A 25,417-nucleotide genomic window follows, 5' to 3' on the forward strand; every position below is an offset into this window, starting at 1 on the left:
TATAAAATAGGCTCGACTGAACGCGTTACTCGCCCTGCTTTGCTAATATTTTTCATTGTTTCATTCTCTCAGTTGTATTCAACTTCAGGTCCGCGTGAGTCTCCACAGTATTTGATGGGGTAAAAGAGTACAGTTTTATCTTGACACTACTTTCATTTTGGCTACCGTTTCGTGTGGGTTGTTTTCCTGATATTTTCCCAACTGTAAGGTGAACGTCAGGTAATCTCTTGGCGAAACAGCCTTATCTCGCCTAATATTTTCTCGCTCTCGCCAATAAATATTTTCTCAACTTCACTCTTTGTTCCATATGAAAGAATTTCTACCACTTAGTCTAAAAAAAGAATCTTATTCAGACGCTTGTAATGCCCCATTTTGAGTATTGCGATTCCTTGCTAACTAATGTAAGTTCACTCTTAGCTGAGAGACTACAATGTGTTCATAATGTGTGCATACGATTCATCTGCAATACTCGTAAATTTGACCATATAACACCTTCCCTCCAGTTACTTTCATGGGTGCGTCTGAAGGAACGAAGTACAATACATTCACTGTCTCTTCTGTTTAGAATCATGCATACTTCTTCTACGAATTATCTGTTATCGCGCTTTCAATTTCTTACAACTCTTCGAAACCGACATCAAGCACTTCTTTCTATCCCTCATCATAGAACGTCTTTATACTAATCTTCCTATACTGTAGAAATACCTCGCCTCTGGAATTCGTTACCTAATGACGTCAGGGACTGCCGGACTTTATCACAATTCAAAATTAAATTGGAAAATTTTGTCTTATTTAATGTTTTTAGGTATTGATAGAAGTATAGATTTTTTTTTTCTTTTTCTTTTTTAATCTAGATTAAAATTGCAAGTTTCTTGTTCATGTTAGTTAATTAGTTAGGATACAGTTAATTATAATACTTAATCACTCATTTAAAGTTTGTGTGACTGCAACCTGTGTATATTTTTGTGTGGCTCTACTCTGTTTATAGTGTTTTTTTCTCTCTCTCTTTATTTCTTGTGTAGCTTTACTTTGTATAGAGTGTATTTTTTTCTGTTTATTTCTATTATTGTATTTGTATTCCTGGTGTTGTGGAAGAGAAGGCCTGATGGCCTTAACTACACCAGAATAAATAAATAAATACCATCGCGCAGTTGAAAGTTACCAATTAGGAAATTAAGGAACTAAAAATAAAAGTATTAAAAATAGTAAGAATACAAAAGCAATTAAGAAGAGTAAAGCGAAACATGAAGACCAGAAAATGAGTAAAAACATAGAAACAAATAAGAATTATGTGTTTGAATGAGTAAGCGAACTAATGAATGGAATTCTATGCTATACGTAAGAGCTAAAAGTCTTAGAGAAATGAAAAGGAAAGAAAAAAAGTCATAATTAGAGCGCGGATGTTAGGCAAAATGCCTTTTTTTTTAACTAAGTGTATGTATAAGACCTATTAGAGATAAACACGTTTCCACACATTTGGGGACGATAGGTGTTGGGGCCTTGGTAGCTTCATTGATGAATAAAACACACGTAGACCGTAGAAAATGTATGTTTTATTGTCCGGCGGCCTCTAGCTGCAACAGTACAGCTCCATGACACTTACAGACGCCACGCTTTTGCAGGGTTACCAACCTTTAAGTCCCAAACTATAGCAGAGTGCCAACCTTGAAGTCCCAAACAATAGGCCCAATTTTTATTTTGCCTTTTTTTACCTATGTTAGCTTCCGTTGCCTATTTTAAGGTTAAGTGCCTTTTTTTTAGCATTTTTACGTCATTATTGTCCATTTTCTATATTTTTAATGCATTTAAAATAAACCTCACATAAATCATATCAAAAACAAAAAAGAACGGTTGTACAAATTAAAAATACATGTTCATCTCACACAAATATTTGCTGAGAATCTTATTCTCCAGCAATACATATGTTTCCAAGAAGTTGTAAACTTTTCTCCCCTACCAATTCCATCTTTTATGTCACTTAACAAAGATGTTTGAACAGTATAACTCTCAGTGCTCAGGTCACTTCGGGGTTTACCAGCGAAAGAAAGGGGATGAGGGAAGTATTAAAAGCAAGTCTCCAGGTCCCGTTACTGTTGTCGCTTGCACACACAAGTCACGCGTACTTTGAAGTCTCTAATCCCTTCTCGCACCTCTCTTTTTGAGACAATACACAGTCAGTTTTTTCCCGATCTCTGAAACAAAGTAGAGACAGTCGTTCTGAAATAAGTTGTTTTAAGTGTGCTCCAATCACTTCGGTAGAAGTACAAATACCTTTTTCCACCATAAAAAACGTTCTCTCTGACAGGCGGCTCACTATGACAGTTGGCAACTTAAAAAAGCGTCTTATCGTGACATGTAACGAAGGAAAGTGAGTACCGTATGGGATAGTTCATTAAATATTTGTCTATTTTGTCTCTGTTTCCATGAATAATAAATGCGTATTTCACTGCCTATTTTTAGTATTTTTAGTGCCTATTTGTCTGCCTATTTCAGCCAGAATAAATGGCTAAGTATCCTGCCTCTAGTCATAATATATTCAATGAGGTTATAAATATTTCAAAGTCAAATACGTAATAGTTGTTACTTGAAACTTTGAAGAGGAACTTCTTGCGAGCACTGGTCAGACCCAGGTGATGCCGATCCTTTCGTGTGATGGTAATCTCTCGACGCATTCCACCTTGCCGTGGCGAAACATTTCATTGATTTCTCGATGAAGTTTCGTTCTAGCACGAAACTTGAAGGTCTGCTGCACTCAACTTACAGGAGTGACCAAAGTACCATACCGGAGTCTTCAAGGTTTCTAAATGCTCTCTTTGTACAAATTAGTAAAACAACGTTATACCTCAATCCATGAAGTATTTCTTTATAGCCAATATACTTTATTCCTTCAAGTATTTAAAATGCCATTTAGATATTATAGGTATGCCTTATTCTTTGGCCACTTACGTCCATTAAAATAGAACGTAGCCATTTTTAACGAAAATTAAAAGGAGATTTAGTTAGACCAGATTACGTTGCTTTCACCAAATGATAGAAACATTTTCCAAGTTTTGTATGTCATATGTCATTTGTTTCTCAAAGGTTTTTAGCACGTAAGTAATGCAATTAAACAAAATGACGACTCCGCGGAGCTTATTTAGTTTCGAAATTCAACGTGGATGAGAACAGATCTCTAACTTTGCCTGTAGCCCTCTGTCAGGGACAGGGTTAGTATTAGTATTAGTATTTATTTATTTATTTAACCTGGTAGAGATAAGGCCGTCAGGCCTTCTCTGCCCCTCTACCAGGAGATTCCAACTACAATATGAAGAATAAAATTACATTTAGTATTAAATTTACAATTACAATTACAAATAAAATTACAATTAGTATTAAATTTACAATTACAATAAAATCAAAGTACGGAAAGATTACCTGACTAATTAAAGCTAGATAATTTATCATAGAAAAACAAAGAATATTTTATATTTACTGAATTACAAGTTAAACCTAAAATAACAAAATTGTATAGTGATGAAATTACTGGATATTCAAATATTTTGTGATAGATTAAGGAAACTATTTACAATATATCAAGTACTGACCAAGTGCCTAGTAAGTTTGCGTTTGAATTCAATTTTATTTCGACAGTCCCTGATGCTAGCAGGTAGCGAATTCCAGAGTCTTGGCAGGGCTATTGTGAAAGAGGATGAGTATGAGGAGGTGCGATGGGATGGTATTGTTAGTATTGTTTCATGACAAGAGCATGTGTTCAGATTATGGTGAGAAGAAAGGTAAGTGAAGCGAGACTACAGGTACGAAGGAATAGAAGAGTTCAAGATTTCGAAGAGAAAGAGAAGTGAATGTTAATTTCGTTTCTTATCTAGTTTAAGCCAACCGATTGCTTCCAGGGATGGGGTAACATGATCATATTTACGAACATTGCTTACAAAACGTACACACAAATTATGAGCACGTTGAAGTTTCGTTTTGTTGTCGCTGGAGAGGTCAGTCAGTAAAATGTCCGCATAGTATAAATAGGGAAATGCAAGTGTCTGCACAAGGGACTTTTTTAAGCAAGAGGGGAGATGAACATTTATCCTTTTTAGCACATGGATAATGGAATATACTTTCCTGCAGGGTTCTTTTACGCTCCGTAAATCTATGTATAGCATTCCAACTTTTCTTCCCTTAGAGAAATCCATGCGAAGGGTTTTATCACCCTTTCAAATCCATGGTTAGTAAGTTATTTTACGATGCTTTATCTACATCTTAGGTTATTTAGCGTCTGAATGAGATGAAGATGATAATGCCGATGAAATGAGTCCGGGGTCCAGCACCGAAAGTTATCCAGCATTTGCTCATATTGGGTTGAGGGAAAACCTCGGAGAAAACCTCAACCAGGTAACTTGTCCCAACCGGGAATCGAACCCGGGCCACCTAGTTTCGCGGCCAGACGCGCTAGCCGTTACTCCACAGGCGTGGACTTAAAATCCATGGTCTTCGGCTGGATTTGAACCTGTGAGACTTTGACCCAGCGCTAGACCACCGGTGACGTGAATAGTATCTGGCTAAACAGTTATGTGTCCCGTGACTTAATGATCAGAGGTTATTAAACATAATAATATGGAATACTACTGTCTAAATAATTATATGAAGTTTACAGTTTGTTAGTTTGATTCATAACATGGTGTTATAGATTTTTAATTTTTTTTTCTCGAAAAAGTTCCTCTTTTCGGTTTGTAGGCAGTTTAATGACAGTTATAAGATGGGAGGACAAGTTTGGAGGAAAATGAATATGAAAAGTTACACACGATCTCATGTCACAAGATTACGTATAGGTTACTCAGGAATAGACAGTGTATGCGGGATGACTTAAGGAAAAGTGAAGTTTCGTATCGGAGTATATGGCACGTGCCGCGCCGTCCGTCTTTTGTGTACCTGGTGAGTACAGCAGCGTACATAACGAAGGAACCCCGGTCCACATTGCAACGCAATGTGTGCAGTTGTGTTATCCTGCTCAAGTATTTAGTAGGAGTTGAATATGTTGTGCTGATCCATTCATAATGTCGAAGTCAAAACGTTAAATTCGCTTAGAGATACGAAATGCAATTAAGAATTATGAGAGTGACATTTTATGTATTAACGAAGACAATATCGTTTGTAATGTATGTAAAGTTGAAATAAAAACCAGAACAACTCAGGCTATAGAGAAACATTCCAACAGTATATCGCACAGGAAATGCGTTGAAATGAAATCTGAGGAACCATCATCATCATCATCATCATCATCATCATCATCACCATCATCATCATCATCATCATTTAGTTGTGCGGGTCTGAACGACACGTGCAACATGATGCTCAGTACAAGTATTCCTCTAAAGAAATTGAGTGATCCCCATTTTAGAGGTTTTCTTCAGAAATTCTCTCGATACAAAAACTGTTTAAGAGATAGGCGAAGACGATTCAGCTTCGACAACTATCGAGAATATATCGTCGTTTACTGCAACGCTGGTAATTGCATCTGTGATGACGAGGACTGAACTTGCAAGGTATGTGCTACGCTACTACAGTATTTAAATCACACATGTAAGGTCAATTAAACAGTGTTCATGGGTTAGATAAGAAACATCGCTACGCTACAACGCGGTCGAACACCTGAACCAGCGTCGTGGTAATGTCACTGAAGATGGAGGGGCAGCCTCCGAAACATGTCTGAATTTTACCAATTTTAATTATCATTTTTGAAGTGTTCATACAACTGTGATATATATATATATATATATATATATATATATATATATATATATACATTGTATGTTGTATGTTTCTTTTCCTACTACAGTACGTTATTTTTCTTTTCCTTCTGACTGTACGGAGATACAGTAGCATGTTGACGTCGTCTGTTTACTTTTAAAACCTGTTGAGCCAATGGTCTGAATGAAAAAAATGTAATGTATAGTAAATGTGCGCCTACATTCAACGATGTCATCCCGCATCCACTGTCTACTCATGAATTATTTATACGAATTCCATGGTATGTTGATCACATGACATGTCACTACGGAAGCCTTCGTCCACTGAGGAGACTTCGATAGTTTTTAAATAAAAAAGACGAAAAGGGAAATTTGTATACTACACCACAAAGAAATACTATTAAAATTCTGAAAATCAATTTGCAATAAATGGATAACTCTTCTAACACTGACTCTTGAAAGTTGTGATATTGTACTCCACATGCTTAATGGGTAGAGAAAATAAGATCAAGCACGATTACTAGATACATTTAACAATGTAATTGTCATCGTTGAGGTAAACATAACGTTACTAGTACAGTACTGGGAGATAAATCTACTTTCTTCTCCTTATATACACTGTGGTTGCGATTAAAACGACTCGTGCGACCTAATTTGAAACGACACTTGTTGCGTTTGCTGGAAGAAAGCCAGCGTAAGTGTATGTTAGTTGCAATAAATACGTTGAGAGGCACTTCACATTTGTAACATCAGCAGGGCAACAAATTATATTCAATACTGGCGTTAGGCCAATGTTTCTGCACTGATAAGTGGGGATAAATCAGATAAAGGAGGACCCAATCTAGACTGTAGACCTACTATGTCAAATCCTTTCTAATAGTTTTAATGTTGCAAGTTACTTGTAGACTATCACGAGTATCCATTTTGCCTGACGTTTATGCTCGAGTGTGAAATAAACAAAAATGTTAATATCTGTCTTAATTTCTTGCAACGGATGAGACTCTTAGACCTTTTTCCTTCTATGAAGTGTATTCCTTATTGTTCTTATCACAAACCTACACCGACTGTTCTGCAACAAACCACTTCAGACGAAAAAGTAATTTCATTGTAAATATTTTTATCTATATGTGATATAAGAAAGAAATTAAATAAAAATAATACAACACATGAATTGCACTAATTTATTCTATACTCAGTCAGCCCGGAAAATCTTTGATCCATATCCACAGTCCTTTTAAATAAGATATCACAAGAATAGGATACTAAAAATCACAAGCACACTAACGGGGAACAAACGTTTCATGCAAATTGCAGGAATCCCCATAACTTTTTTTATCAACAGTAATCTCACTAGAGGTTTTGATTTATCTAGAGGAAATCGAAACTCGAGTGGGATTTAATTGACTATTACACGATTAGAAGAAAGTATACAAAGATTAGAAGAAATAAAGTACTCTAATACAATAAAATATTAATTGACTTATTAAATTCTATCTCACTAATGTTAGCTTCACCAAAACGTTTGAACAGAGCTGCCATTTTCAGTTGACTGCCTATGCAGTAAACAAATGACGACCGCAAAGCATGTTTTATAGCAGGACTGGGCATCGGGAGCGGATCCAGACTCTAAACGGGGACGCTTAATATTCATGCGTCACTGAATGAACGCTGCGTGGTGTTCGGCGGAGAAGAAAGGGGTTGAAGAGAAATTATATGGCTCCCCGTGAGAGAGTAGAATCCGCTCTTGCTGCTCAGCCCTGTTTTTTTTCACTGATGACACACACAGAACGCCCACGATATCCCGACACACTTACTTGTTTTTAATAATAATAATAATAATAATAATAATAATAATAATAATAATAATCACTGCTTTTCTTCTAGAGAAAAAGGTGGTGGAACTCTGTGTAGAATTTTTTATAGCGGACGGTGAGATGATTACTGTTCTCTGTACGGGAATTTTGTCGTTTTTAACGTCCTTTTCGTCCAACTAAGACTATCAAGATATAAGCGGAATTCAAAGAAAAATTATATTAAAACATAGTTATTCACACATATTTCGGTTCCATGAAGAAAAATGCAACAAAAATGTGCCGGAACGCCGAATGATTACTTTCTAAATATCTTTTTAGTTTATTCCGCACCATCGACTGATTTTACAAAACATTTCCGCGTATAAGACACACGGGATTTTGTTTATATTCACCTCCACGTCACGTAAAAACCATATTGAAAGCATTCTTCACTATGTGTACGAAACGCAGTACGTTTTTGTGAACTCTGAAGGGGATTTTCGCTCACATTATTTGAATTAACACTTCTGGCATCTAACCCAGAACTTGATTCAGATTGTCTTTTAAGAATTAAAAATTTGTCCATGATAAAATCTAAATAAAGCACTTTTAATAAAATAGTCGCACTGTCACCCGCCCACACGTATAGGCCTATACTGAAACTGACCATTATGTTCTGACGATTCTAAACTCTGTTTCTTACTGTCAAGAGTAAACGAATTACTACGCATTGTTTTAGGTGTTCACTTTCATTCGAATTATCGCCAGACAGAAAAATTAAGCTGAGCATTGTTGCATATATATGCTCACGTTTCAATGGTAAAGTCTGCCTCACAATAAAATATACCATATCAAAGACTTCATTTTAAATAAAACATGCGTTGTAAAGAGACTTTCTGGATGGCATAAAAATTTATTTTTCAATCCCAAAATTTCGCGACACACTGCATGGCGCTGTGCGACACACCGGTTAGGAACCCCTGTTTTTTAGTACCGTAAAGAATTTACAGTTTGAAATGTTGGCAAACAAAGAAACAAATGGTAGAGAGGTGATAAAAACAGAAGAAAGTGTATAAAGATTAGAAGAAATAAAGCACTCTAATACAGGTAATAATTGACTTACTCAAATTCTATTTCACTAATGTTACTTTCACCAAAACGTTTGAACGGAGCCGCCATTTTCAATCGACTATCTATGCGGGAAACAAATGACATCGCAAAGCATGTTTTATAACACCATAAAAAATTTGCAGTTTGAAATATTTTGAAACAAAGAAACAAATGCTAGGGAAGGGATAAAAACAAATGCTAGGGAAGCGATAAAAATAAAGAAATGCTATGGAAGTGATAAAATTGTGCGATAAGCAACTATGATTGGTTGAAAGATGTCCTTTCGTACCGTTTTATTGGTCAAAAGTAGTATGACGTAGTAAAAGTGTAATAGTCAAAGTAAAATAGGCTACAGAAGTTCTCTTTACAATTTAAAACGCGATGGCGGCGACGTTTTCGCTGTCGAACGTCATGTCAGCCAGCACTTCAAGGTCTCGTCTAGACACAAGCCATATTCATTGTTGAGTGGTCGCCAGCGTGACTAGTTTTACATTGTTTCCAGTGCAGTGCAGTGTCGTTTGTTCCATACTAGGCCCATAGGCCTATGGTACAGAATATTTTCATACCTAGCTGCAACATAGATGGCCAAAATGCCACAGATCTCCGATTCACTCGAACGCAACGCGTAAAGCAGCAAAGTGGAGTGGTCAAGAATAGGAGGAGATACAAAGCTGCAAGCAGCAATGTTGTCTGTTAGTGGCAGTTTTTTACATTTTCTGTAAACATAATGCATATATTATTGTATGGACAGCCTTAGACCACATGCCACATTCCAACAGTAATATCATCAGTCGTAATGTAGACGTTTCTTGATGCTGCAAGTCTCAGCTTATCTGGCTTCTTCAAAGCTTAAATTCGTGGTAATTTTACAAAAGTAAGGAATATGAATGTTCTTTGCAAGGGGAATGTGTATCGGAACAAAACCGGAATGAACCCGAACTTTACAATCAAAAGGCATAGTAGAGGCCCTAATGTACCAAACACAAATCTTCATTTTGACACCCAAACCATTACTTCTAACTGGTGACCGCTGATGTGTTCAGTCTTCTCTTTCATATATTCCATAACATTCGATTATTTGAAATTTTATAGAAATAAGTAATGTGTTAAATTGTTAAATTCTTCTAAATTAATCGTCTTTAGCAATATGGAGTATATAAATTATCAATATATTTAATCAAAACATTTCAGTGTTTCCCGTCCCGAGCCGACAGTTCATGTTCATCGCTCCCCAGCGAATTGAATTGACATACCGCTGCCATGTCTTCTATAAACAATAGTGATAAAGCGCGGCAAGTGTACTAAAACCCCTGATCACATATATAACAGAGTGGCCATCCCCATGTTAAAATCGATAACATGTGGATGAGAACGACCACCAGTATCTCCACCGTCGATTGAAAATAACCTCTCATGGAAGTACAGTTGCTCTGTGCATTCAGATGAAAGTTACAGCGTGACTTCTTATGCAGCAGCTAGATGGCAGCTTAGTAAAATTGATAAAAGTTGTTGCCGTCAAAGCCTATAAGACTGAGCAATCTGTTGTATACTGCATGTGATCTGGGCTAAAACCAAACTACATGCTGGCTTGTGTTATCTGCGATGTGTCCCAAGAATGTTTACGAAGGTGAGTCATTCCTGGAAGAATATAGCCGATAGCAAGTGCTTCTGTATCAAAGAGTTGCCCTCGTAAACTATAGTGTAGGAAGATAGTTAATTAGATCCCAGATAGTTGTCCTTCAAGTTAATCTTCTGTTTTGCAGTTGTCTGGACTCGAGCTGTCATATACGGTACGTAAATCAGTCGCCATAGCTATGAATCACGTATTGGTCTGAGATGGAGATTTCTCGGAGCTGTGATTTTGGAGCTATAGTCACAGTCGGAACAAGTGACAAACCTATCACAGCGACAAAATCATAGTTCTGCAAATCACACTCCATCACTACTGTACTTAGCATTTATGAGGGACTGTTACTTGTACAAGATAAAATAGTGGACACAGACAACATTTACAGCACGTCATGGCAATGGGTGGTGATGTAAAAAATCCCATTTCTTGTGTAAAATTCCAGTACCAGAATTTTTAAGCTTCTATAGAAAATGAAGACAATAGAAACAATTAAAGTTACCTCCTACTTTTGAAAAAAAAAAATTTTTTGCAATGGCAGATATTTGATGTGTCTTATGATGTTTTTTTTTTTATATGTATATGCAAGGTTTATCTTAATATATGGATATATTATTTCAATGTACCGAAGTACATATGATATTTCCATGCAGATATTCTGCGTCATCATACGATGAAAGAGTAATGGAACGGAGAAAAATTCTCTCCGGCACCGGGATTTGAACCCGGGTTTTCAGCTCTACGTGCTGATGCTTTATCCACTAAGCCACACCGGATATCACCCCGGCGTCGGACAGAATCGTCTCAGATTAAGTTCCAACTCTTGGGTTCCCTCTAGTGGCCGCCCTCTGCACTACGTCATAGATGTCTATGAACGTAGAACTGAAGCCCACACATGTGCTGAGGTGCACTCGTTATGAGTGACTAGTTGGCCGGGATCCGACGGAATAAGCGCCGTCTTAAATCACAAAGTGATTTACGCATATCATATATATATATATATATATATATATATATATATATATATATATATATATTATTTTAATGTACCGAAGTACATATGATATTTCCCGGTGCCGGAGAGAATTTTTCTGCGTTCCATTACTCTTTCATCGTATTAATATATGGAACCCATTTCAATGTGGATTGAGTACTTAAAATGAAATTAGTTCATGAGGCATTTAAAATGTGGATATGGAGAAAAATGAAGCTTGTGAAGTGGACAGACAGAATAAGAAATGAAACTGTGTTTTAAAGTGTGGGTGAAGAAAGAATGATGCTGAAACTGCTCAAAAAGAGAAAAAGGATTTGGTTGGTTCACTGGCTTTGAAGAAACTGCCTACTGAAGTATGTACTGGAAGGAATGGTGAACGGGAAAAGTTCGAAGCAGAAGATATCAGATGTTAGTCGAAATTAAGATAGATTGATCATATGCGGAGAGTAAGAGAAAGGCACAAAATAGAAATGGTTGGAGAATGCTGGGTTTGTAGTGAAAGACCTACCCTTGAGCAGAAAACTATGAATGAATGAATTATAATTGTATGTACATTTTCTTTTTGTTTCGAATTTATAGCCAAATTGGTGTTCTACCAATTAGGTCTACGCTAAGAATGAGCTGATGTAACTAGTTCTGTTTCGGATGTTTATAAATATTGGTCGATAGCTTAAAATGGCCTTGATCACTCATCTTCAAAACTTGTATCGTTCTTAGATCATTTCATTTCGTTTTCTTGACAAGCGCTATACGAAGCAACTACTGCATGTCCTTGTATGTACGATGACGGTTCACCTTATTTCAGCTCAGTATGTATGTATGTATGTATGTATGTATGTATGTATTTACACTGCAAGTGGGCAAGCACCCGGTGGCAGTGGTATACACAATATAAACAATACACAATAAAATTACAATACACAATAAAATTATACAATACACAATACAATTATATACACAATACAATAAGAATGCACAATACAATTTAACACAATAATTACAATTAATAATAAAACATAAAATAACCTGATTTTACAATACAACCTACATATGTATAGGCCCTACATAAGTTTCAATAGTCTTTCACTTTACTCTCATTTCACTCACTGTAGTGGCACTATTACGCATTTCACTGACATTATAGGACACATATCACTGACACTATAGAACACATTTCATTGACGCTGTAAATTATCACTGATCGGAACTATTCACTGCACTGTAAAAACCATAACTTCACTGACTCACCTCGCTTCACTGATACAACAGTTCAAATAAGACAAATAATTACACCCTTATGCATACTTATAAACAGAACTACATTTAAGCTAAACATTTCTAGTCTAAGATTCTCTTACACGCTATTTTTAAATAATTTACAATTCAAACCAAGGGAGTATCTCGTCAGGCTAAATAAATACATGTCACCTTAAAAATTAAATGTTAAATGTCACCTTAATTTTAATTTCCACTTTATAGCTCAGTTGGTAGAGCAGCTGGCTACAGACTGGAAGGTCCGGGGTTCGATCCCAGGTGGTGACAGGATTTTTTCTCGTTGCCAAACTTTCAGAACGGCCCCGAGGTTCACTCAGCCTCCTATAAAATTGAGTACCGGGTCTTTCCTGGGGGTAAAAGGCGGTCAGAGCATGGTGCCGACCACACCAACTCATTCTAGTGCCGTGGGCTCTACCTCCATGCCCCCCAAGTGCCTTCATGGCATGTTACGGGGATACCTTTACCTTTTACACAACTTTTTAAGTTATTCTTGAATCTCCTTAAGAAAGACAGCCCTCAAAGACCACTGCAGTTAGGTCATTCCAATCATTTATAGTTCTATTTAAAAATGAGAATTTACCTACATCCGTTTTCTGTTTTCTACATTTGATTTGAAAATCATGATCATTCCTACCATAGTACGTTGGCTTTTCTAACCGAGCCGTTATGTCTACCCATACTTTCTGACCTAGATGTGCTCTATACAATGATGCTATTCTAGGTTTCCTACGTCTGTTTTCCAAGGTTTCCCATTTAAGTTCTTTTATCGTATCGTTTCGATCTTCTCTTTTACCTTTAACAAATTTAGCTGTCCTATACTGGATTCTTTCCATATGCCCTATACTGGATTCTTTCTAAACTACGGTTTCCTAACATATGGCTAGGTTGCTTAGAATCCGTCGTCTGTTCTGCGGGCTATGTGTACTTAACTCCACTGGGGGAACGTCTGAAAATAATTGTCTGCTAACCTCTGTCGATATGTAGAAATACTTCGCCCCACAGTCTCTTTGTCCACTATGAATACCAAAGCATTCACCTGTGGTCGAACAATAGTACATGTAATGAGAAGTTGATGGTCGTGGTACACCCCTGGGTGAGTGCCTCGGGCTGGCTGTCTGACTCCTCAGAGCGCACAACACCTGTTACTAATAATACTACGCTTAAATGGAAGTTCAGATCTGAGACTGGATAATTAGCATGTGGGGTCATGCAGTCCTCACCAACTGCTGCCTGGCTTCCTTCAGACATCCGTGGAAAGCTTCTGTCTTATTCTGTGAAACAAACGAAAGTCCACGAATTATTTTAATACGGTTTTCTCTGCGTCTCGATAAAAACTGCAGTCAACTCTGAATGTAGTGAACTCCGTTACAGTGAACATTCGGCTACAGTGAACCTAAATCGTTGGTCCCGACCCGCATATATTAAAAAGTACATTAATACAGGGACATCATTTTATTTTTACTTCAAATTTTTAAATGTAAACTTCATATTACGATGTTGGATGACGTATATACGTCCGTTGATGTGACATATTAATGAATTTTTAAATATTGATATAGTCACAATCATGCCATGGTATGAAAGAAAAACTTCACAACTTCGAGCGGGATTCGAACTTGCGACTTCCTGTACTCCGGTCAGGCGCTCTACCAACTGAGCTATCGAGTTCGTTTCACGCCAAAGGCTTGAAATTCTACTCTCATACCGGCGACTCTGATATAGAGTACTGTCCATAGCGTCCACCCATAAGCAGTGCTGACTAGATCAGACGCTATGGACAGTACTCTATAACAGAGTCGCCGGTATAAGAGGAGAATTTCAAGCCTTTGGCGTGAAACGAGCTCGATAGCTCAGTTGGTAGAGCGCCTGACCGGAGTACAGGGTCGCAGGTTCGAATCCCGCTCGAGGTTGTGAAGTTTTTCTTTCATACCATGGCATGATTGTGACTATATAAGTATTTAAACATTCATTCAAATTTTTATTGTACCTGAGTTTCTGAATGTACTTCACTCCCACCCCTTCTACTAATGAAGTTCAACCGTCCTCCACACAGATCCAAGACCGCAGTAGTAGCCTTACGGTCAGAGTAACAGACGTTCCAAAAATATGTTCGCGTTTTCCAGTGACGAAAGAGCTTTCAATATTGAATCATTTTTGCACAGGTACTGCCGTCCATTTGCCTACGTCGTATCCCGGTTTCCCCCACAAGCTTTTATTCGCCAGCTAGTGGCTGGGCTATCTTACCTCTTTTCTGAGAACATTAATTTATGTTAGGAATTGGACGTCTACGTAATATTATACAACTGTTTAAAATAACTTAAATAAAAGGTGAAAGAGTATTGGAACGGAGAAAAATTCTCTCCGGCACCGGGATTTGAACCCGGGTTTTCAGCTCTACGTGCTGATGCTTTATCCACTAAGCCACACCGGATTAGTGGATAAAGCATCAGCACGTAGAGCTGAAAACTCGGGTTCAAATCCCGGTGCCGGAGAGAATTTTTCTCCGTTCCAATACTCTTTCATCGTATGATGACGCAAAATATCCGCATGGAAATATCATATGTACTTCGGTACATTAAAGTAATATATATGATATGCGTAAATCACTTCGTGATTTAAGACGGCGCTTATTCCGTCGGATCCCGGCCAACTAGTCACTCATATGTGACTTCAGTCCTAAGTTCATAGACATGTATGACGTAGTGCAGAGGGTGGCCACTAGAGGGAACCCAAGAGTTGGAACTTAAACTGAGACGATTCTGTCCGACACCGGGATGGGTATCCGGTGTGGCTTAATGGATAAAGCATCAGTACGTAGAGCTGAAAACCCGGGTTCAAATCCCGGTGCCGGAGAGAATTTTTCTCCGTTCCAATACTCTTTCATCGTATGATGACGCAGAATATCTGCATGGAAATATCATATGTACTTCGGTACATTAAAGTAATATATATTAAATAAAAGGATCTCGTTAAGTAATTAACTGTCACGTGATTTCCTCCCTTTCTACGACCCTACGACATAACCACTTGCACGGACAGTAGAGAGCATGTCTGGGTAATTTTATCTTTTCGGATCGGGCAGAAGTGAAGATTGAATTTACAATACGTAAGGTACTCTTTTAAGGAGTAGGTACAGAATTATTTTAACATGAGTTACTAGTACGAAGAACGAAACTGGTAATTGGGATTAGGTACAATAGTCTATAGTGCGATAATACGCACATATAACTGAAACCTGTATCGAAATGAACGGCCACCATTTTCAAAAATGTGTTTAAATATTCATATTATGATTATTTTTCAATTTAACTTCATTCTCTATATTGTACGCTAATGTGCTGTAGATAGTATAATATACACTGCATAATGAATACGTCCACATGGACAGCTCAGTTCGTGAGTAAAAACACTCATTGTTAATACTGTACTGTATTTTGATTAAACAAAAACCTAATGAAAATGATCGAACTCAAAAGCGCAATATTTCCTAGTTTACGTAAATGGATGAACTACTTTTCTTCCCTCCTATATCTAGTGAAGCGATTCATTTGTATATTACGCCAGCATCATCGAACTCCAGTCGTGGAAGGGGGTAACAAACGGCGTTGATCCAGAGGTATAGGCAAGTTAATATTAAAAGTGTTAGTAAAAATAAAATGTTGTCCCTGTATTTCCGTTTATAGTGAACCCTCGCTTCGGTTATAGTGAACCTTGTATCCTGACAATTCTTATTTAAGTCAGATCTTCTTGTCTAAAATTGAAAAAAAAATGTGTTGAGAACAACATTCTAAGTTTCTTACTCCTTTATTCAAAGGACAAAGTTAGGATTAGTGATTCCTAGATAATGAGCTGTACTATAAATCCGACAATGCGTTACGACCCAAGCCTCTACAGTCTCGGCTGCGCGGAACAAGGAAACCGGGGCAAATTGAACGTTGCGCTTGTCGCCATGATTATGGAGAGCAGAAGCACAATAGCAGTACGTAAATCACACAATTTAACGCTGTGATGATCTAAAATTGACAAATTATGGTCATTTTCAACGTTTAACGTAAAATTAGAACGAAATAAATATATTCAAAGTTTCATTGATATGCGTCAGAGCATTAAAGGAAAGAAAATACGTATGTAGCAATTGATAGAAAACATGCTCATACATCCATAACTAGGCCTACACAATACACATTATAGCATGTATAATTTTACGTTAATCAGCATATTGTTAGGTTTCAGAGAATCGAAAATTATATTAACATATATTACTCTTAGATCACAAGACATAAATACATGCACCTTGATTACACAAGTTCTTATTATAATCAAATTCTTAAGTGAAATAATATGTGATAATCAGTACAGACCTGTTGTTAAGTTTTAGAGAATCGAAAATTATATTACCGGTACTTTTAGACCACAGGACATAAGTAACCACGCAAAATATAATGCGCAAAGGTAGCAAAATTACATTGCATTTATAAGTCATTCTTTCAGTAATAAAGGGAATGCTATCAATTATAAAAAGTAGCCTCCGGTGCCTAATACATTGCAAATAATAGGTAACATGAAGACCTAAAAACTAAACATAATCATATTATGCAAAATAAAAAAAACATACTTTTTATGAGTGGATTTCAAATAATTATGTATCATTGCTTGCGGAGTGATAGTACGTAATTTTATGCACATATGTAATATCAATAAGATGACATTCCTTGCTTTTTTAATAATATATATCCGGCAAAATATAAAAGGGTTATTTGTATGTGAACTATATGCATTTATAACCCCCAGTGAAAAATAATACACTGGGAATATCTGCAAAAACAAAACAACAACAAAAATTGCTGTGCAAATGACAACATAGACCAGGCACAAATATAAAGTAATTTTAAATAAGCACTGCAACCCAATTTGAAAAGACGACAACATATCTCTTGATTCTTGAAAGGGGGATTTTAGGTAAATGCTGCCTGATGATGACTTAAAAATTGACACATTAAAATGTAAGATATTATAATAGGCCTTCATATAAATTAGGTAACTATTTACATTTATAACCCCAATGAAAGATAGATTGTTGCCTAATTATAAACTTTTTCAACTACGGTATCTAAAATATACATAAGTTACAGTTTCAGTGTAGCCTCCACAATTTAATTTTATTATTTTAAAGCTTGTGTACTTACTTGTGAAAAGAAACTCCTGACCCTGTAAGCCACGTGTTATTGCAGTTGTACTCCGCACAGGAAACTACCATTTTACACTATTTACAAAGCACTTCACTTCATATCAACTATAGTAATATTTATAAGAATAAAATTTCATACTGTTATCACAACAGTTTACATCACTTTCACAGTGTTCACAAAAAACACCCGAGACAAAACACAGCACAAGCAGCCCACTACCGTGTTTACCGCTGTTTATACCAGTATCATGGCGGCGTAAACATGCGCAGACTGGTTACAATTTTGGACAGGACATCAGCGCTCCGTGTGAGTCTAGTATACTATATAACGTCTTTGTTATGACCTTGCCTCACTCTACCGTCGAAGGGTTGACATTCTGTTCTCAGGCACACTACTCTATTGTTATTTAAAATCCTCCACCGCCAAAGGGTTGCCTTTTGTTCTCACAAACATTTCCATTATGACGGATAGCATCGAAACAATAGAAAATGAAATGGTCTTCTTTTATTAAAAGGAGACAGACATTATATCCAGGGCATACATGAAGGAAAGATTTCGATGGCTTTCAAACTCCATCAATCCTCTCCCAGTTTCCTTTAAGTGACCCGGGAAATTCCAACGCTGAGCACGCAGTCACACCATAACATTGTTTGTCATTTCTACCTGATCAGTCTGTTTCTAGTGTTCCAACAGTGAATGTACTGTATAAAAATGTCGAAGCGTAAAGTGTTTTGTTTGGAAGATAAGGCGAATATTGTAAGTGACATTAAACGTGGTCTTTTGCAAGCGGACGTGAGTTGACAGAATAGTTTACTGTGAGTAACAGTATACAGTATAATCCATTCCACAAAAATGAAATATTTTATTTTCTTGTTCACAATTTCATTCATTTCTGTCATTTAAGGCTAGGGGAGAGACACTTCGGATATATTGAACCTCGGCTATAGTGAACAAAATATGCAAGTCCGCAGAGGTTCAGTATATCCGAAGTTGACTGTATAAATATTTGCTTCAACTTCTTCCTGATTGATATGTTTGAAATCACCAACTGGAGCGCCACATACCTCCACAAATTGTTTTCTCAAATTCGAAAGGTGCACTGGAACGTCTAAAACATACTATTCTGCTTCAGAAAGATGAGCTGTGAGACTTCAGTTACTTAACATTTCACAGATCTAAGAATAAAGTAATATTTTTTAAAAAAGGAGAAAAATTGCCATGTTGAAGGCAATATACACGGCCCAAAATTATATGCAAAATTATGAGAGCAACGTACAACACACGATCATCTAGAATTAACGCAGCAATGGAAGCAAAGAAGCTATTTATACTAAGGCTACAGATTTATGGTTGAAACAATGATCTGTGATTTGAGAAGATCCCTGTTACTTGGTAATAGAAAATGGAATGTTTCAACAAGAATCTATAAGATTCATCTTCAAACTAAGTAATGGAACGTGTTACAGCAATAAACACGTGTATGCAAAAAATTAATAGTCAGATAAAAGTGGTTCAGTTATAATGAATGAGTGAGAAGGATTCTGTCAAAATCATAACCAACAACGGTGTTCTTCCAGCAGCGCTCTTACAGCGTTCACTTGCCGATTACGGTCTACCAGCTCCACGTTTTTGATGAACATCTTCCCTCCCGCTGCGAACTGCATGCTCCCACGTAGCCACGGTACGATATGGTGAAGTCTCTCTACCACAAGCTTCGAGTAATGCTGTATGGCATTGCCGAGCATTCTTGCCTCTTGCAATCTGATTTTTAATTAAGCATCTTTGTTCGTATTTGCTAAACATTCTAGAGCGCTACAGGCAACAGTCTACAAATTAAACTCACTACAAATATCTTATTAATAATATTATTCTCTTCAGATTCACAGATAACACACATCAGATGCCGTTCTTTCTCATTGTTATCAGCTTGCAAAGCGCCACATACAAACATTGTTGCCCCTAATAAATTGAATGACCCATGTATAAAACATTATAGTCTTAATTTACTTTTCTATAAACTTAGCTTAAAATTTCAAAATTAAAAACTCACCTATAAAATGAAATTTTAAAAGTATACCAGAGGATACCAATTTTTTCTGTTGTACTGCTGAGTCATTAAACCAGGGACTCCCAACCGCTGTGTCGCGCACTCCCATGGTGTGTGTCGCGAAATTTTGGAATTGAAAAATAAATGTTATGCCATTCAGAAAGTCTCTTTACAACGCATTTTTTTACAACGAAATTTTTGATATGGTACATTTTATTTTGAGACAGACTTTACCAATGAAATGTGAAGACCTGCAACAATGTTGAGTTCAGTTTTTCTGCCTGGCGATAATTCGAATGAAAGTGAACACTGGCAACAATGCTTAGTAATTCGTTTACTCTTCCCACTTAGTAATAAACAGAGTTTAGAATCGTCAGAACATATTGCTCAGTTTTAGTGTATTGTAGGCCTACGTGTGAGCGGGTGATAAAGCACTTTTGATAAAATAGTCGCACTATTTAGATTTTTTATCAGGGACAAATTTTGAATTCGAAAAAGACAATCTGATTCGAGTTCTGGGTTAGATCACAGCAGTGCTAATTCAAATAATGTGAGCGAAAATTCCCTCAGAGTTCACAAAAACGAACTGCGTTTCGTAAATACAGCGATGAATACTTGCAATATGGTTTTACGTGGCGTGGAGATGAATATAAACAAAATCCCGAGTGTCTTATATACGGAAAAGTTTTCTCAAATCAGTCGATGATGTCTAATAAACTAAAAAGACATTTAGAACTGCCGTTATGAAAGTCATTGTGACTGTTATTGTTATTATTATATTAGTATTATTACTAATAAAAAACAAATAAGTGTGTCGCGATATCGTGGACGTTCAGTAAAATGTATCGTCAGTCAAAAAAGGTTGGGAACCACTGCATTAAACCACCAAACACTACTTCTAGTCATGAAATGTTTTGATTGTTGAGTGTACGAAAAAGACATGCAAGTTAACCATTCAATCATGGTCACTTGTTCACTAATCGATAGTCAGGAGTGGCAACAAAAGAAAGTAGAAATCCGGATATTCAATTTGATTGGAAATATGTGCCTTTGTGTTTCTGTTGTGTGGTCTAAGTAATAAACGGTAAATACAAAGTAATCGGTGTTGTAAGTATGCTGTCTAAATATTTTTGGAAGCGAAATTCTGATGTTGAGGAACCTCCATTAAAAAAACAATGTTTATTTAAAAGAGGTGAAAATATGTGTACAATTAGCTTCTGCCCACGTGGAATAATCCCTCTTAAGCTCACAATGAACCACAAATGGTCAAACAACAGGAACAGATGCCTCAGTGTTTTAATAAAATCAGAATAATTATAACTTTGTACAATTCAAAACTGGACTGTAAAGCTTTTTTGTAATATTATTAAAAATGATTTCTCACTTTTAATAAATAATAGCTCTTCAGAAAAATATAAGAAATCAAACTGGGTTAAATTTGGAAATACAATTTTTTTTTATGAAATTCACCATTAAGTTTCATAAAATGTATTTTCTTAGTTAGTAGGATATTAATTTTATGAACAGATAACCTTATTTAATTTAATAAACAACGCGATAAATTTAAAATATCTAAAATGTCGGTTTCGCGAATTTTTCTTTAAAAATCTATAATTTCGCTAATTTTTACAACATCTATCTGGCACCTCTTAAAAGATGTTTAATATTAAAGAAAAATAATAAAACCATGTCATTTTTATCATTTTCAACAGTTACAAGATTAATCGACTCAAAATATCAACCAATTCCACGAAATTTCAAGTAATAAAAGATGGGAGAGTCTCAGTGTACAAAATATAATTCCTGAGTATTCAAGGAAAAGTTCAGTTACTCACAAGGTACAGTAGCGTGCAAATTAATCCGAACACGACATATTTTTACATTTTCTATCACAGCTGCTCATACCGCTTTAATTGACATCTGTAGTACGTGTAATTCCATTGTTGAAGGTCTGTCGTTATTATTTTTTTATAATATGTGACATTTTGCCTGTCGTTTTGTACTTATAAGCATTTCAGTTGTGTTGAAGACTTAATACTGCAATCCTGTGTACATTCTGTCGTCTTCACAAATGCATACAACTCCACGAAAACGGTCTAAAATTATAACATTAGCAGAGCATTCTTCTGTGACACAGAGGCAAATTGCTGCAGAATGTCACATCGGTTTGATTACTGTTAATTCGATCATAAAACGATACAGGGAGACTGGATCCATCACACCCCAGAAAAAAGGAAACTGTGGCCGGAAAAGGAAGACTTCACCTGCAGATGATCGTTTAATTGTCAGGAAAAGTAAATTAAATCCTAGACTAACTGCTGTCGACTTAACCCGCGAGTTAATGGCTACCACTGGGGTGAATATTCACATCACAACAGTGCGGCGTAGGCTTTTGGAAGCTGGACGAAGGGCTCGTAAGCCTATTAAGAAGCAACTGCTAACCCCTGTTATGTGCAAAAAACGCTTAATGTGGGCAAAATTACATCAACACTGGACAGTGAATGACTGGAAGAATGTACTTTTTTCCGATGAGTCTCATTTCGAGGTCCACGGCCACCGTGTTTCTTACGTACTGTACGGAAAGGATCCGAAAAAGTAACAGCAGCTCATCTCCAACAAGCACCCAAATACCCCCCTAAAGTAATGTTCTGGGGTTGTTTTACACATGAAGGGCCTGGAGCATTAATACCTATCAAGGGAATGATGAATTCTGACAATATATTCACTTATTGGAAACCAGAATCGTACCCCAGCTGCAAAAATATTTCCGGATGGCAGAGGTGTGTTCCAACAAGACCTGGCACCATGCCATACGTCTCGAAAAACTACAGAATTCTTCAACAAGAAGAATATTCAGGTACTTACCTGGCCAGGCAACTCACCCGACATCAACCCCATTGAGAACTTGTGGTCAATTTGCAAAAGAAGAATGCAAAAAATGGATTGTTCTACAAAGGAGAAGATGATTTCTGCCCTCATTGGTGTAAGGTTTCGCGATGAAGAAATGAAGAATATTTGTGAGAAATTAGTGGAATCCATGCCAAATCGTCTCAGAGCTGTTATTAGGAACAAGGGAGGCCACATAGATTACTGAGGTATGTCTTAGATCCTTTTTTTTATCCCGTTTGAGTGTTCGGATTAATTTGCACGCTACTGTATGACTGTCAAAACTTCGAACAATATTGGAATTTTTTCTTCGCCACTTTGTCCATTGTGCAATTTTCAGGAATAAATAGAACAGAATCATCTTGAGCGATGTCCAACCCTTTCCTCTAAACCCACTTTGTGTGAGAAATATTGAAGAGCAAGGGAGTTAATGACTTTATTGTCAAGAACTCAGCATTAGTTAACGACGAGGACGACGATGACAACAACAGCACATTTAAAAAATGCTCTAGTTCCTGGCACTGTTTAAAACAGTATAAAAACAGTTTCAAATAATATTTATTTTGATGTACCGAAGTACATATGATATTTCCATGCAGATATTCTGCTTTCTCAGATGATGAGAGAGAGATGGAACGGAGAAAAATTCTCTCCGGCGCCGGGATTTGAACCCGGGTTTTCAGCTCTCCGTGCTGATGCTTTAACCACTAAGCCACGCCGGATACAATCCCGACACCGTTGAGAATCGTCTCAGATTAAGCTCCATATGATATGCGTAATAAATCACTTTGTGATTTAAAGACGGCGCCCATACCGTCGGACCCCGGCCAACCAGTCACTCATCTGAGTGCACCTCTACACATGTATGGACTTCGGTCCTGCGTGCATAGACATCTATGACGTAGTGCAGAGGGCGGCCACTAGAGGGAACCCAAGAGATGGAGCTTAATCTGAGACGATTCTCAACGGTGTCGGGATTGTATCCGGCGTGGCTTAGTGGTTAAAGCATCAGCACGGAGAGCTGAAAACCCGGGTTCAAATCCCGGCGCCGGAGAGAATTTTTCTCCGTTCCATCTCTCTCTCATCAGTTTCAAATAAGTTTTTTAATTTTTAAATACAACTTTTTCTTTCAGCCCTCTTTATGAACATGATCGAAACTTCATAATTACAAATCTGCTGCAAAAAGAACAACAGCTTCGACGCGTCACTCCTAGATGGAGACGCTTGTGAATGACACACAGTGAAGTACGTGCCATTGGAGGACAAAAATGTTAATTACATATTCGAAATTGTTGGAGTTTCTACCGTGTAAATCCTATTATAAATGGGGGGGGGGGGAAGTTTCGCAGTATCGGATCCGGAAACGCAAGAAAGGGAGATTTTTGATTTAAGACCTTTTCTAAATGCTTGTCTCCAGAACTGGCAGCGGGTGCAATTGACAAGATTGTTTTTCCCATGCCTTTCCTGAAGTGAAGCCGAAACGCAGCTCCGACAATTTTATGTTTATAGCTACATTTATGATACTGAAAAAAATCGCTTCACATTATAAGAACGTGTCAGAAGGTTAACTGATTTTTAAGATACCAGTTTTTGGTTCATGTAGCTTAGAACATATACAGGGTGATTCACGAGGAAAGGTAAAAAATTTAGGATGTGAATTCTGAAGTCATTCTGAGTGAAAAAGTTCATATGAATATAGGTCCGTTTTCGAACGGTTACGGAGATATGGCTCTTTGATTTCACAAAAACTTCTGAGATTCCATTGTACTAACTTGCATTTAGAGACAAAAATATAATAGGCTGAACCATATTTACGTAATTTACGTGCGTTTAAGAAGTGAACAGTAATAATAGTAGTAGTAGTAGTAGTAATAATAATAATAATAATAATAATAATAATAATAATAATAATAATAAATAATACAGAAGATACGGGTAGATGGCCAGATCCGAAAAACACTTCAATGTCTCATATCTGCTAAGATCATTCATTCATTCATTCATTCATTCATTCATTCATTCATTCATTCATTCATTCATTCATTCATTCATTCAGTGTTCTGCCCATGGGGAGGTCTTTCGCTGCAAACCTAGCTTTCTCCAATCTTTCCTATTTTCTGCTTTCCTCTTTGTCTCCTCATATGAATATCGTCTATCATCTGATATCTTCTTCTGCCCCGAACTCTTCTCCCATTCATATTATTATTACTTACGGCTTTCAAGGAACCCGGAGGTTCATTGCCGCTCTCATATAAGCCCCCATCGGTCCCTATCCTGACAAAGAATAATTCAGTCTCTACTATCATAGCCCAACTCCTTCAAGTCCATTTTAATATTATCCTCCCATCTACGTTTCGGCCTCCCCATAGGTCTTGTTCCCTCTCGCCTCACAAATTATTATTATTATTATTATTATTATTATTATTATTATTATTATTATTATTATTAACAGTCACAGTAGCGTATTATTATTATTATTATTATTATTATTATTATTATTATTATTATTATTATTATTATTATTAACAGTCACAGTAGCGTAAGTCGTTACGGCATTGGTCTGTTGAACAAGTTGATAGTAGTAGCTCAGGGTTCGAATCTCCCTCAATCTTTTTGAAATGGAACTATAAAAATTGGAGATTTATCCTTCGAAGAGGTGGAAAAATTCAAATATCTTGGACCAACAGTAACAAATATAAATGACACTCGGGAGGAAATTAAACGCAGAATAATTATGGGAAATGCGTGTTATTATTCG

General features: G+C 36.8%; 1 protein-coding gene and 2 non-coding genes across 3 annotated transcripts in view; 2 read left to right on the forward strand and 1 right to left on the reverse strand.

Annotated features, from left to right (window-relative positions):
• LOC138704258 (uncharacterized) overlaps positions 1 to 25,417 on the forward strand; it is a 499,259-nt gene that overhangs the window by 307,579 nt on the left and 166,263 nt on the right. The window lies entirely within an intron of this gene.
• Positions 23,310 to 23,381, reverse strand: TRNAS-GGA (transfer RNA serine (anticodon GGA)). The gene has a single exon. It is a non-coding gene; the product is annotated as a tRNA-Ser (tRNA).
• On the forward strand, positions 23,642 to 23,713 carry TRNAS-GGA (transfer RNA serine (anticodon GGA)). The gene has a single exon. It is a non-coding gene; the product is annotated as a tRNA-Ser (tRNA).

Source organism: Periplaneta americana, chromosome 8, assembly GCF_040183065.1.
Source record: "Periplaneta americana isolate PAMFEO1 chromosome 8, P.americana_PAMFEO1_priV1, whole genome shotgun sequence".
NCBI classification, from domain to species: domain Eukaryota; kingdom Metazoa; phylum Arthropoda; class Insecta; order Blattodea; family Blattidae; genus Periplaneta; species Periplaneta americana.